At 44.7% G+C, this 13,230-nt stretch overlaps 2 protein-coding genes across 3 annotated transcripts in view; both read right to left on the reverse strand.

Moving 5' to 3' along the window:
• AHDC1 (AT-hook DNA binding motif containing 1) overlaps nucleotides 1-13,230 on the reverse strand; it is a 202,229-nt gene that overhangs the window by 103,030 nt on the left and 85,969 nt on the right. The gene's annotated exons all lie outside the window — the stretch shown is intronic.
• LOC132592304 (uncharacterized protein K02A2.6-like) overlaps nucleotides 18-13,230 on the reverse strand; it is a 34,179-nt gene continuing 20,966 nt past the window's right edge. Inside the window, exons 2-3 of one of the 2 annotated variants that reach the window (XM_060275766.1) lie at nucleotides 8,233-13,205; nucleotides 18-8,195 (exon numbers count right to left, since the gene is read on the reverse strand). The gene's annotated coding sequence lies outside the window, so the exon portion shown is untranslated. Of the gene's footprint in view, nucleotides 13,206-13,230 lie in introns of both variants that reach the window. The other variant, XM_060275765.1, reaches the window with a different exon arrangement.

Raw genomic sequence — 13,230 nt, forward strand, 5'->3', positions numbered from 1 at the left:
CCGCCCCCCACCCCCACCCTGACTGCATGAGCTATCCATAACATATCTTAATACCTGTCTGTGTCTACAGATGCTAGTGAAGGGGCAATGATGCTATTTGGGTACCATATGCCCACTTTGATACACAAAGGGAAAGGTGGGAAATAAAGGTTTGAGATGCATCCACAAAGCTCTCCTAAGGACTTGATTTGCAAGCTGCCTCCCCTGCTGGATGGGTTAACATAAAACCTATTTGCATCCTATAGGCAAGAAAACTTGTTTTCTGCACAGCTGTGTTGTGATAGAGGCACAGTTTGTGGACAATGTTCCAGAACTGGATCTATCAAACCACAGAGAATCCAGGCTTTCACTGAACAGTTACTAGTCCTTATGATGACAAAGGGAAGGCTTGAAATGGACTCAGTGGAAAACCCAGCGGCCAGAGGGAAGGTATACTCTCTATACAACTTCTTTGTCTTCACTCACAGATTTCTGTCTTTTATCTCCTGACATGAAAATGTAGAAGGCATCCCAGATATAACGAGCACTCAACAAGCTTGATTATTTGCTCTGAAATCAGAAAATATTTACATAATATTACATACACCTTTGCCTGATCTCACCCACCAAACACCTCATTATATAATGCGAAACTGGAGCAAAACAGACATGGACTAGAATGGCAAGTATTAATGTTGCTTTAAGACTATAAAAACCATGATGCTGTGCAACCTAGGGGGAAAATCTATAAATAAATTGTGTTTTTAGATGTGTTGCTATTTTATTTTTATTGCATTGTTTTAAGGCTGATGGGTTTGCCACCCGGGGCTCCTTTGGGAGGAAGGGCAAGATACAAATTTAATAAAGAAATCTATAAAAACATCTGGACCTTAACTGAAGTAAGTTATTGTCAACACTGAATAAAAGGCAATCCAAGCAAACAGGCAAAATTTGAATGGACTTTTTGCACAGAAATCCACAGGCTGAGTGCTCTAAAAATGAAACTTGTGCAGGCTGTGTTCATCCTGATAAGGATCTGAATGCAGATTTGGTAGAAATTTGATGACTATAATCACACTTGGAGAGGGTGGCATAAAAGCAACATGCATAAAGTCTCACAGAAATCAGGAACAGAAGCCCTTAACTAGCACCAGGGCTGACTAAGGAGATTATACTCCTTAAAACCTGGGGATTGGCAACTGCTCAGAGTGCTTAGGGTAGGAAAGACAGGCTAGCTTTGGTGACAGGATGAAAGACCTTGAGGGTGTAGCTTCTCAGGCACATCATCAAGGGCTGTAAGAAACCTTTGCCTTTCAAAAATTACCAATGCAATGTGCATTTCTGCTTATCCTCAGGGAGGGAGGAGAGCTTTCGCCACATCCCACCTCTCCTATCTGAGAGACACCTGGGACACACTGAAACCAATATCCAGCCAGCAGAACAAGAGTAGGGAGGTAGATAAGCCCTGTTTTGCACAACTGGAAGGCAGGGTGATCTACTGAGAAGCTGCGTGTTTTCATTTTTCTGTAAAAGTTCTAGAATTTTCTCACAAAAAGACATTGATCACTTCTATAAAAGAAAAATCCTAGACTAAACAGTGTATGGGGAACCTGCAGACCCCCTCCAGATGTTTCTGGACTACAATTCCCATCCGCCCCAGCTAGCATGGCCAATGGTAAGACATAATAGGAACTTATTCCAGCAACACCTGGAGGGCCACAGGTTCCCCAGCCCTGGACTAAACCATATTTACAGTATGCTGAAAAGCATTTACCAGCAATTTATTTCTTACATTGATATCCATTGATACATTGATACAGTGGTACCTTGGTTTACGAACTTAATCCATTCCAGAAGTCCGTTCTTAAACCAAAGTGTTCTTAAACCAAGGCGTGCTTTCTCATAGCAGCGGGGGACTCAATTTACAAATGGAACACACTCAACAGGAAGCGAAACATGTTCTGCTTCCAAGGCAAAGTTCACAAACCAAAACACCTACTTCCAGGTTTTCAGCGTTCTTAATCCAGGTTTTTCATAAACTAAGATGTTCTTAAACCAAGGTACCACTGTATTTTGGCCAGCAGAGGCCACCACATGGCCAGGGGGACAGCCAAATATCTGGATAATTGCAAGTTTGCAGGAAAGAGGGCTTTTATTTGACACAGGGTTAAATAAATAAAACCTACTGCTAATGGTGCCTGAAATCTGCAGCCTGAGGTAGCTGCCTTGCCTGATCACAAAGCCTCATCTAAACAAGTGGCTTTTAGGTAACTGAGCCCTGGATCAGAGTTGTAACATGTCAAGATGACACTCATTTTTAAGTGACACCCAGCATCACCCAGGAAACAAACACAGGTCGGGGGAGGAGAGAAGACCTGCACAATATTGGCTCAAGTTACAGGTTAGTCATGACTTGCCAGGGCAGCCTTGAGCATGCCCTCTCTCAATTTACCACCTATAAAATGTGAACTAGGATGGCCTAGGGGGTGCAGAGGTAATTGCCACAAAGCACTAAAAATGCTATCTTGCGCATACTTTCCAAATTACCCCTCCCATTCCCAATACATATACTTGCAGCACTACGAAAATAATACCGGTATATCAGTTACCATGTTACTACTAAATATTATTTTCAGGTTTTTCAGCACTGGATTTTTAAAAAAGTTACGAGAAAGAGGGGCCACTTCATTTGGCCTTGTAAAGGGGGAGGGGGGAGGAAACATGGCTGCTGTGCAAGTACGAATTCGATTGGCCGCTGAAAATTCCGACCGCGGTGCTGCTCTCCAGCATCCCTACGGTGCCCAGGCAGGATGGAATTGCTAGCAGCGCTGTCTGGAACAAGTTAGCTCATTAGCCTGTAGCCCAGCTGCTGCCTGAAAACCAAGGTGGGTCCAAATCTGTGGCTGGGTTTTGGAACCCGACACTCACTCACATCCTTCAGAAGTCAGCCAGCAACTGAAATAGCCAGGGGAGGAGCTTTGCACCCAGTTGCCAACATCTTTTCTGAGTGTTTTCCAGAAACAAGAGGGTTGAAGTAAAAAAAAAAGGGGGGGGGGAGAAGGAGAAAGGGGCTAAAGTCTGCCTGAGGCTTCTGCCAGCTACACACACACACACACAGAGAGAGAGAGAGAGAGAGAGAGAGAGAGAGAGAGAGAGAGAGAGAGAGAGAGAATCCAAAGAGAGAATTTGGTCCTAAAGCAAAAAAGCCTTTCACTAAGCTCCCCCATCTGATGTCAGTTTCCTAGGGGGCGTGAGGGGGAAGGGAACTGGAATCCAGCGAGTGAAATTAACAGGAGCTTCAGGCTTTGCATTTCTGGATTCTGGTTCCCCTATTTCTGCTCCTGGCTGTTGTTTCCATGGAAACTGGCATCAGACCTGGGAAAATAAGGTTAGGGTTTTCAAAGGGAGGCTCTCTTCCAGCTCCCTCTCCCCCTTAATTTCTGGCGCTCTGGCCCCCTGTTCCACTGAGAAAAGCAAAGTGAGGAAACAGCAAGCAAGATTCTCTCCCTGGAAGATTGCAGCTGCCTGCTGAGATGGGGTAAGCTATGCTTTTCAGAACCCAATACCGATTTGCAGTGCTTCAAAAAAAACCCAGGGAGGGGGTGGGGGGAACATTTTAATTAGTAAGTGACAATAATAATACCTTTGTGCTTCTCCACTGCCTTTCATCTGGGCATCCCACAGTGCTCTGCAGACATTCATTAATTTGGAAATGCATATCAGCATCCAGGCACCTCTGCCAGGAGGAGGAGAACTCAATCACCCCCTCCTCCTCATTATCCAGGAGATAGCTATGCCTAAAGTTCCATAGTCAAGGGGCAAAACCAGCAAGGGAACCCAGAAGGACCAAGTCTGGACCACACAGCTACACTCCCGGGGTCTTAAGATGCTTTAAAGAGATAAAATGCACACGCATATGCACACATATATACAAAATCATTGATATAAAATTGGGTGCATGCTTTTAATAACCAAACTGCTCCTGCACAAGGAAGGATGTTATCATTCCAGTAATGCACACAAGCCTCGTCTTGGTTTGGGCGCCCAAAGAAATGTGCACTGCCCAGATGAACAGCAGGGGGCTATTTATGCTGCAACTTTTGTAAAGCAAAAAAGGTGTTGGGGGACAACTATGATAGCACACTAGCCTAGATTCTGTTCTCATACTCCTGAACACACAGTTGCCTTGGGCAAGTGTCACCTACTTCCTCAACACAAAAGGGAAACCGAGGCAGGTGGCAGCATAGCAGCACTATAGCAAGAAAACTTCACAAGGAGATGCTTTTTCAAAGATGCTGATTGGAGTGGAAACATGCTGGTGATTTTAGTGTGTTTGTGTGTATGCCCGAAAGATTATGGGTTGTCTTCAACTAAGCTTTACTCAGAGCAGAGCTACTGAAATTAATGAAGTTAAGTTAGTTTTGTTCATTGATTTCAACTAGTCTGCTCCAAGTAGGACTAGCACTGAATATGTATACATGAGACACATGCACACAAATATTTATGCACAAAATGCATAGTTAAGTTATGGACTTTGCTATCACAAAAGGAGATTATGACAACTGGGTTACATGACCTGTGTTAAAAACTGGGATAGAAAAGATAGAAGCCAAATGGCTTCTGGGGTCTGGGTTTTGGGCAATAAAACAGAATGCCACTGCGGGGTGGGGTGGGGGGGTCGGCAACACTTTTTAAATATTTTGATAACCATGAATTAATACACAATTCACATAAGTGACACGTTGTTAATACCACATTTTTAGCAGAAACTGTTAATACATGTTTATTTTGGTGTTTACAATAAAATTATTGGTACCATACTTCAGTTTTCAAAACACTCTACTCTTTATTGTTAAACTTCTTAACATATTGTCTGTCCTTAACATATACTTTGAGACTTCCAAGCACATACATTTCAGTAATCCTTGAGTGTCAGCCAGGCACAAAAAAATGGCACCCAGAAACAACAACAACTGTAATAATAAATTATTATTTATACCCCGCCCATCTGACTGAGTTTCCCCAGCCATTCTGGCACTCTGCTAATTTCGAACCCTGGGGAAGACAGGTTAAACAACAGCCTGGATAGCCAAATGGAACCTCCATTTTCAAAGGCAGTAAAAAGGTAAAGGGACCCCTGACCATTAGGTCCAGTCGTGACCGACTCTGGGGTTGCGCGCTCATCTCGCATTATTGGCCGAGGGAGCCGGCGTATAGCTTCCAAGTCATGTGGCCAGCATGACAAAGCCACTTCTGGCGAACCAGAGCAGCACATGGAAACGCCGTTTACCTTCCCGCTGTAGCGGTTCCTATTTATCTACTTGCATTTTGACGTGCTTTCGAACTGCTAGGTTGGCAGGAGCTGGGACCAAGCAACGGGAGCTCACCCCGTCACAGGGATTCGAACTGCCGACCTTCTGATCAGCAAGCCCTAGGCTCAGTGGTTTAACCACAGCGCCACCTGGGTCCCTCTTCAAAGGCAGTAGAACAGTGTAAACTGGCTGCTGGGAAGGCTGCTGCCTTCACATTCTGCTTGCAGGATTTCCAGAAGCATCTGTCTGGCCATCATACAAATAGGTAGCAGAACTAGGTGGGCCTTTGCTCTGATCTAGGAGGGCCCTTTGAGCACACCAGGGCTGGGCAAATTTTTGGCCAGGGAGGGCTGTATTTCAAGGTGGACCACAATTCCATACACATGCATCACAGGCACACAGAGGGAAGCAGGCATAGGCTTACAGTGTTTGTACACACACCCCACTGGAATTTTTAGCTGGCATATTTTATTATAGTTGTTGCTTTTTTATTGTACTGTATTGGTTTTTACATTATATAATCTATTCTATATGACACTATACTATATCTGGAATGTGGTTTGATAAAAGACGGTATAGAATTCTTTTTATTTGTTTCCTTAAACACACACAAAAAGGAAATCCATAAAAGCTAGAGAGTCTCCAGCCTAGGTATCTCAGGTGGTATGAGACAAGGATCACTCCTTGTAGTGTGAGCATTATAGCCTGTGGTAAACAGGTATAGCAGGTTTCAAATACGGCTTTATCTAACTGGTTTTGTGGGTTTTTGAATACGAGACCAAAAACCTTGCAAGTACTGTATAGATAATAATGCAGTTTTCAGACCAATGCCAAGTCTTAAAAACTACCAGCATGGGAAGAGAAGAGGTAATTTACATCAGAAAAACTGTGACGGTAGGAGGCTTAACCTTCCCAGTGCAGCAGTCCCAACAGGTTTCTGGGGGCAACCCATATCTACATTTAAAATAATAAATTTAAGTAGAGAGAAGAGATGAACATTGTAGTTTGATCCTGCTGCTATTATTATTATTATTATTATTATTATTATTTCTACCAGTCAAAATGTTAGGATTTCTACTCAGAAAAGACTTGACTTGTTTTTTGTTTAAAAAAACTGAAGGCATGATAAAGAGAGAGAGAGAGAGAGAGAGAGAGAGAGAGAGAGAGAGAGAGAGAGAGAGAGAGAGAGAGAGAGAGAGTTTAGGACCTCTCAACAACAGGGAACATGCATGCACCCTCACAAATAACTTTTTAATACCACTGTCTTCCTCAAGTAAGGCACTCCTCAGACTATTTTTCTGCCTTAGATGCTAGCTTCTCCATCACTCCCAAACACTAGCCCAGGACTAGGCTCTCAATACAGGACTGTATTTGTCTCCGTTCCTTAGTACTGTATAAAAATAAGCATACATGGTGTCTATTAAACTTTTAAAAAACAATAGTAATTACAATTCAATTAAGTACAACCATGCATTATTCTGAAATACTTTTCTAACTAATGCTCCCAGTTCTTACAATGTGCATTGGTTCAGCATTCGGCTTTACAATGCTGGGCCACACCACAACATTTCAGTTGGCAAACTTCATCGCAAACATGTATCTGCTGATGAAACAGAGTTCAAAGAATGGGCTGCAAGTCTTGCTTTGTTCCACTCTGGGAATGCTATACTGTATTTAAAAGCCACTATACTTTTAATGATTACTAAATCTTAGTAATCATTAAGAAGAGTTGGTTTTAATTCACTCTCTCTCACACCCACACACCCCAAGTCGAATCACACTTTCTCATCCCAAAAATTCTATCTGTGTGTAGCCAGTGTGAATTAGATCTAACACCTCTCCCTAGAACAGGGGTCAGCAAAAAAATTTCACAGGTCCATTGTCCCTCAGACCTTGGGGGGCGGACAATATTGTCCCCTCCCTTCTCCACAGCACCTGACGAGCCCCGGTGGCTGCTTACCTGTGCCTTGCGAGCGGCAGGGGCTGGCGGTGGCGGTGGAGGGATGATGAGTGGCGCGAAAGGGCTGGCTCCAGAGAGGGGCTGCTTAAAATGGCATTCAGCCAACCACGGCTCAACAAAGCCCAACCCCCTTCCTCCTCTAGGCAGGGCGGGGAGAAGCCAGGAGGAGGGAAGGAGGAGGCGTTGCCGCGGTGTGTGTGGGGGGGTGAATTGCGCAGCCTGAATAATCAGAATCCCCACGGCGATTCACACGGCGATTCCCAGACCATCCGTGGGCCGGATCCAGAAGGTAATTGGGCCGGATCCAGCCCCCGGGCCTTATTTTGCCGACCCATGTCCTATTGGGCAGATCCTGAAACTTCACTTTGGAGGGTTTGTAAGTAGAGGACTTCCATGCCAACAAGAAACAGTTGTGCCCAAACATCCTCAGTAATATCTGATGTTTCTCTCAATTCTGCAATGTGGGGATGAGAACAAGGAACTAGATCTGGACCTGGGCCTGCATAAACAGCTGTGTTTTGTTTCCATCTTTGCAGACCACCAGAGCACACTGAGTAGTTAATTAACAAGGAAAAGGGGGGAGAAAAGGGACACACAGGGTGGAGGGATAAACCCAGGTAAGCTGTGCAAGCAGCACTAGCGAAAAGTAAACAGGAAAGATGATAGGATGGCTGGATGATCACCAAACTAGATTTCTAAAATTATCCACAGCATAGATAGAGAAAAGTTTTTCTCTTTCTCTTTTAACACTAGAACTGGTGGACATCCAATGAAGCTGAATGTTGGGAGGATTCGGGACAGAAAAATGAATATACTTCTATACGTAGTGCATAGTAAACTATGGAATTTGCTCCCATCAACTTGACTGGCTTTAAGGGAGGATTAGGCAAATGCATGGAGGTAAAGGCTTTCAGTGGCTAAGAGTTATGATGGCTATGCTCCACCTCCAAGTTGGAGGTAGTACACTTCTGAGTAACACACCTCCAGGTTGGAGGTAGTACACTTCTGAGTAACAGTTGCTGGAAACCACAGGAGGGGAGAGGGCTCTTACTTGCAGGCTTCCCATAAGCATCTGGTTGGCCACTAAGAGAACAGGATGCAGGACAAGATGGGTCATTGGCCTCATCCAGCAAACTCTTCTTACATTCTTATCCTACAGCTATAGGCTTATCTTGGGTCTTTCAAGCATTGTCCCATGGAAGTGGACTAGCAAACAATAGAATGCTTGCTTAAACTATGGAGACTGGGGAACCTATGGTCCTCTAGATGCTGTTGAACAACAACTCCCCTCATTCTTGACCACTGGCCATGCTGACTAGACCTCGTGGTAGTGTAGTCCAATAACATCTGGGGGCACCACACTGGCTACCACTACTCAACACGGGGTCTTGATACTTCCAGGTAAGCAGCTCAACACAATCAAAAGCTAGTACTGTATCTGGAGCAGTTACTGGTTCATCTGATTAGGAGTTGTGGTCACACAACACAGTTAGAGGTGGGAAGAGAAATCTGGCCAGAGATAGTTTTACTTCTTTAATGAATTAATCCAACAATATTTAAATACAATTTAATCATCAAGCAGGCTACATAAACTACTGTAATGGGAGTTGTCTATCTGCATGAATTCCTTGTTCCTTGCATAGTCAAAAGATGACCCTAACCAGCTAAAGGAAAGGCGTTTATGGATATTGGAAGAGAACAGTCACTCACACACACACACACACACACACACACACACACATGACCAGGAGCTGCTCTTTTATTTTTAATACTTAGTGGAAACAAAACTGCCTCAGGAAGGGCCTCCAGCCAAAGCAGAGCAATGCAGTCACATCTCTGTTCCATCAAACCCAGGACTTCCAGGCTCTGCATGGCCAAGTGGGCTCATCCCTGCTTGTCCCAGTGGCAGACCATCCCTGCCCATCACCTGCAACCCCACAGCTGCAGGACATACACCAGTTGGGTTGCAGATTCCTAGCAGAAAGCAGCCTCCTCCTCCTCCTCTCCCCAGAGGTGAGAGAGGCCAGTGTGATAATCCTTTCCTTTCCCACAGCAGTATCCCTCTTCCCTGCTGGGGTCCACAACAAGGAAGCTTTGCAGGAGGACAGACAGCCTTTGTGCTTTTTAAGGTAGCCTTCAACTCCTGCTGTTCAAACCACTCCTCCACCCTTGCACATCCAAGACCCTAATCTCATTTGTGTGGAGGTGCCAGCTGTCCCTTCTTGAAAAATGGTGGAAGGGGGAGAGAAGTGAATGTGAGAAAAAACAGATCCTGTTTTTGTCAATAGAATGCCATCTTCCACCTCTAGTCCCTAGTAAATTTACTTCCCTGCTAGTGAGCTGCAAATGAGCCAGAGGGATAGGCTGTGGAGGAGTCCTCCTGAAGCAGAACCTCCTTAGACCAACTCCAATCGCTCTAAAGCATTAACTCCTTTCAATTACAACATAATATCTATCCCCCAAGAGCTCCGCTTCACCTGGTTTATTGCGGTTCGAGGACCCGCCCCCCGCAATAAATAAAGACACAGTGACACGTGGTATTAAGGTTGATGAGTAGAATAAGGCCACAACTTTATGTCTGTGTTTTAAAGGTAGCTCACAAAGAGGGGTTTTTTCAGAGGCAGAGAGAAATACAAAGGGCTAAATGAAACACCAAGCAGAGATGCAAACCCTGCAAACATACGATACCCTACAGCAGCTGCTCCTTGCTCTCACAAGATCCGTCGGGATGCCGAAGGAGAAGATCCGATGAGAAGATCCGATGTGGTGCAGGGGCGAAAAGGGGCGATCTGGAGCCTGCCGCGCTAATTTAAAGACCTGTTAGCTCCGCCCCCCCCAGCTGGCCCTATTGGCCAGCCCTGAGCGCGGCAGGTAAAGGTGGAGCAGGGGGGCGGGACCCGCCCCCTGCTCACTGCGTAGAGCGGGTCCCGCCCGCAAATTCCCCCCTCTCTGAAGAGGAGGGGTCTTAACAGCTTTGAGGTACCTCTGGCTTCACCTTCTCTTTCTTCTTTTTATCTATTATTTTCTTAGCTTTTATCTTTAGGAATGGGGTTTTTTAAAAAATATTTTCAAAAGGATTACTACTACTACTACTATTATTATTATTATTATTATTATTATTATTATTATTATTATTATTATTAACTGCAGTGGTGGTAGAGGGCATTGTTGCTGAAAAAGAGTACAAAAAGTAAGGTAAAAAAAAGGTAAAGGACCCCTGGACAGTTAAGTCCAGTCAAAGGTGACTTATGGGGTTGCAGCGCTCATCTCACTTTCAGGCCGAGGAAGCCGGTGTTTGTCCACAGACAGCTTTCCGGGTCATGTGGCCAGCATGACTAAACTGCTTCTGGCGCAACAGAACACCATGACGGAAACCAGAGCACACGGAAACGCCTCCTACCTTCCCGCTGCAGCTGTACCTATTTATATACTTGCACTGGCGGGATTTCAAACTGCTAGGTTGGCAGGAGCTGGGACAGAGCAATGGGAGCTCACCCCATTGTGCAGATTTGAACCACTGACATTCTGATCAGCAAGCCCAAGAGGCTCAGTGGTTTAGACCACAGCGCCACCTGCCACCTTCAGTCCAAAAAGTATTTGCCTGTGAATCAATAGTCTATTGGTGAAGTGAAAATGGCAGGATATTTATAAAGCTCACATATTTGCATGTGCCTTGGTCTTCATATGTATGTATGAAATAAATATAAATAAAAACTGCATCACCAAGCGATTATATAGTGGGCCACTTTATCTTGCTCTGGCTGAATGCTTCTTACATCAGGATTTTCCACAAGCAGCCATGCCCAGGCACCATTCACATGTTCCTTTTCGTGTTCAGGAGCAACTTCAGAATTTGCTCTATCACTTCTGGGAGCATCCACATTCAGAGTTCCTTTGAGATCTGTTGTCTCCTGTTTTTCCACACTTAGTTCCTCAGTGCTAGTCCCCTGGCCCCTCTGAGAGAGTAGGGGAAACAGTGCTGTATTTGAAAAGAGGCATACTGCTAGCCAACTATTTATGTTCAAGAGAACAGCAGCAATTACTCCTCAACTCCAAAACAGTCTGCCCTGCCTCTTTAACGCTAGTTCCCCAGGGATGCTTGAAACTGCAGCTATCAAATTTAACATACACCTCCAATGGGAAAATTGGTAAGAGTATTTTGTCACAGAAGATCCAACAATAAAGTATTAAATTTAACTGAACCACCACTGGTTATGCCGTGCTAGTTTAGTTCCAACAGAAAACAAATCTAGTGGTAAAACACACACAGCGCCTAGGTGTTGACCAACCCGCCTACAGCAAATCCTGTTTTGGATCTGGCTTGGCAGCACATACCATAAGGGGCTTTTTGTGTGTGGCACAGCTGGGAATGCCTGAGGCACAACCCACAACCCCCTCCACCCTATATTCACAAGTGTTCTGTACCCATTCAGTTCCACATTCCACTGCGTTACTTTGCAAATTATTCTGTCTCTCTGCTTGCAAGAGCCTGTTTGGCACTGTGGGATGGGCTTCCCAGAATGCACTGCAAAGGTGTGCAAGCAAACAAAGGAGAAGAGCACAGGCAACAGCTGGATTGCATGCGCTGACCTGAGGCAAGGATAAAACAAAGAGGAAGCCACCAACATCCCAGCAGCCTTGTCCTTGCCGAGGGTAAGCCCACCTTCTGCACAAAAGATCCTGTTCTCCAATAGAGAGAGAGAGAGAATAATGCATTCCAAATTAAATACAGCTGGGCATAAAACTTGTGGGGAAGAGTCTGTCCTCTGTCCCCAGAGGGCAGCTTCTGGTTTTGTTTATTTATTAAAGGTCTGTACCTTTACATGCATGGATGAGAACACATATCTATTTCCTAGAGAAGATGGGTACTCAGTGACACTGTTGTTCCAAATGCAGTGTGCAAGGTTCTGTGTACACACCATACATTTAAAGCACATGACTTCCCGCAAAGAATCCTGGGAAGTGTAGTTTGTTAAGGATGCTGGGAACTGTAGCTCTGTGTAGGGTAAATTATAGTCTTGAGGATTTTTTTTGGGGGGGGAGCCATGTGCTTTAAACGTATGACATGTACACAGCCTTACTCAACAGCTCTCCTCAGGCTGGATCTATGTTCCAGGTTGGACAGTACTCTCATGGCTCAGGACATATACAATATATGTTTTTTTCTTACACTGTGCACATGCATCTTGGGACATGGTGCTGTGGACCAATGCCTGGAAAATGATGTTGGAAGTAGCCCAAAGCTTCAGCTTCATGTCCACAAACACAAAGCAAACCCCAAGCAAAATGGCTGAACTTGAAGTACGGTACTTCTGACTGAGGCCAGGTTTGCCACCAAACAGGTGAGCTTTTAAGCAGTACTCAGAAAGAGGCTCTTTGGTTGCAACTGCACCTAAGCCAGGTATGTTTTAGGGGAGCTTTGTGACACCGTTCAGCATTGTCAACTACACACCAACAGATGCTGCTGGTATGATGGGCCACAGGCATCAAACATCTCCTGCAACACAGGCTTCAGAACTTGTATTAAGCTTGCATTTTAAATTGTTGTGACCCACCCTGGGACCTTAAGGTAAAAGGTGAGAAATATATCAAAATAACAAAAAAAAATCAACTCACAATGCTTCTATCTGTTGCTGTGCAGGTCTGGTCACAGCCCACCTGGCTGGTACCTTCCATCAACTGATCCAATGAGCAATGGACTCCCCTCATTTATATCAATGATCAGCAAGCTAATGATATCTTATTGGTGCTACTTGCTATATGTAGTTACTTCTACATTTCTATCCATTAGTCTCTCTTTTTCTCATTTCAGCCTCACAACAACCCTGCAAGGTAGATTAGACGGAGAGACACTAAATACTACACAACAGCCACACTTACAAATGGCCAAACATTTGCAAATCCTATCTTGGCTTCTTTGCTCCCGGGTTTCACACAGGAGGAAAGAGTCAAACCTCATCTTTCACACAGGAGGAAAGA

The sequence above is a fragment of the Zootoca vivipara genome, chromosome 6 (genome assembly GCF_963506605.1).
Source record: "Zootoca vivipara chromosome 6, rZooViv1.1, whole genome shotgun sequence".
Lineage (NCBI taxonomy): Eukaryota > Metazoa > Chordata > Lepidosauria > Squamata > Lacertidae > Zootoca > Zootoca vivipara.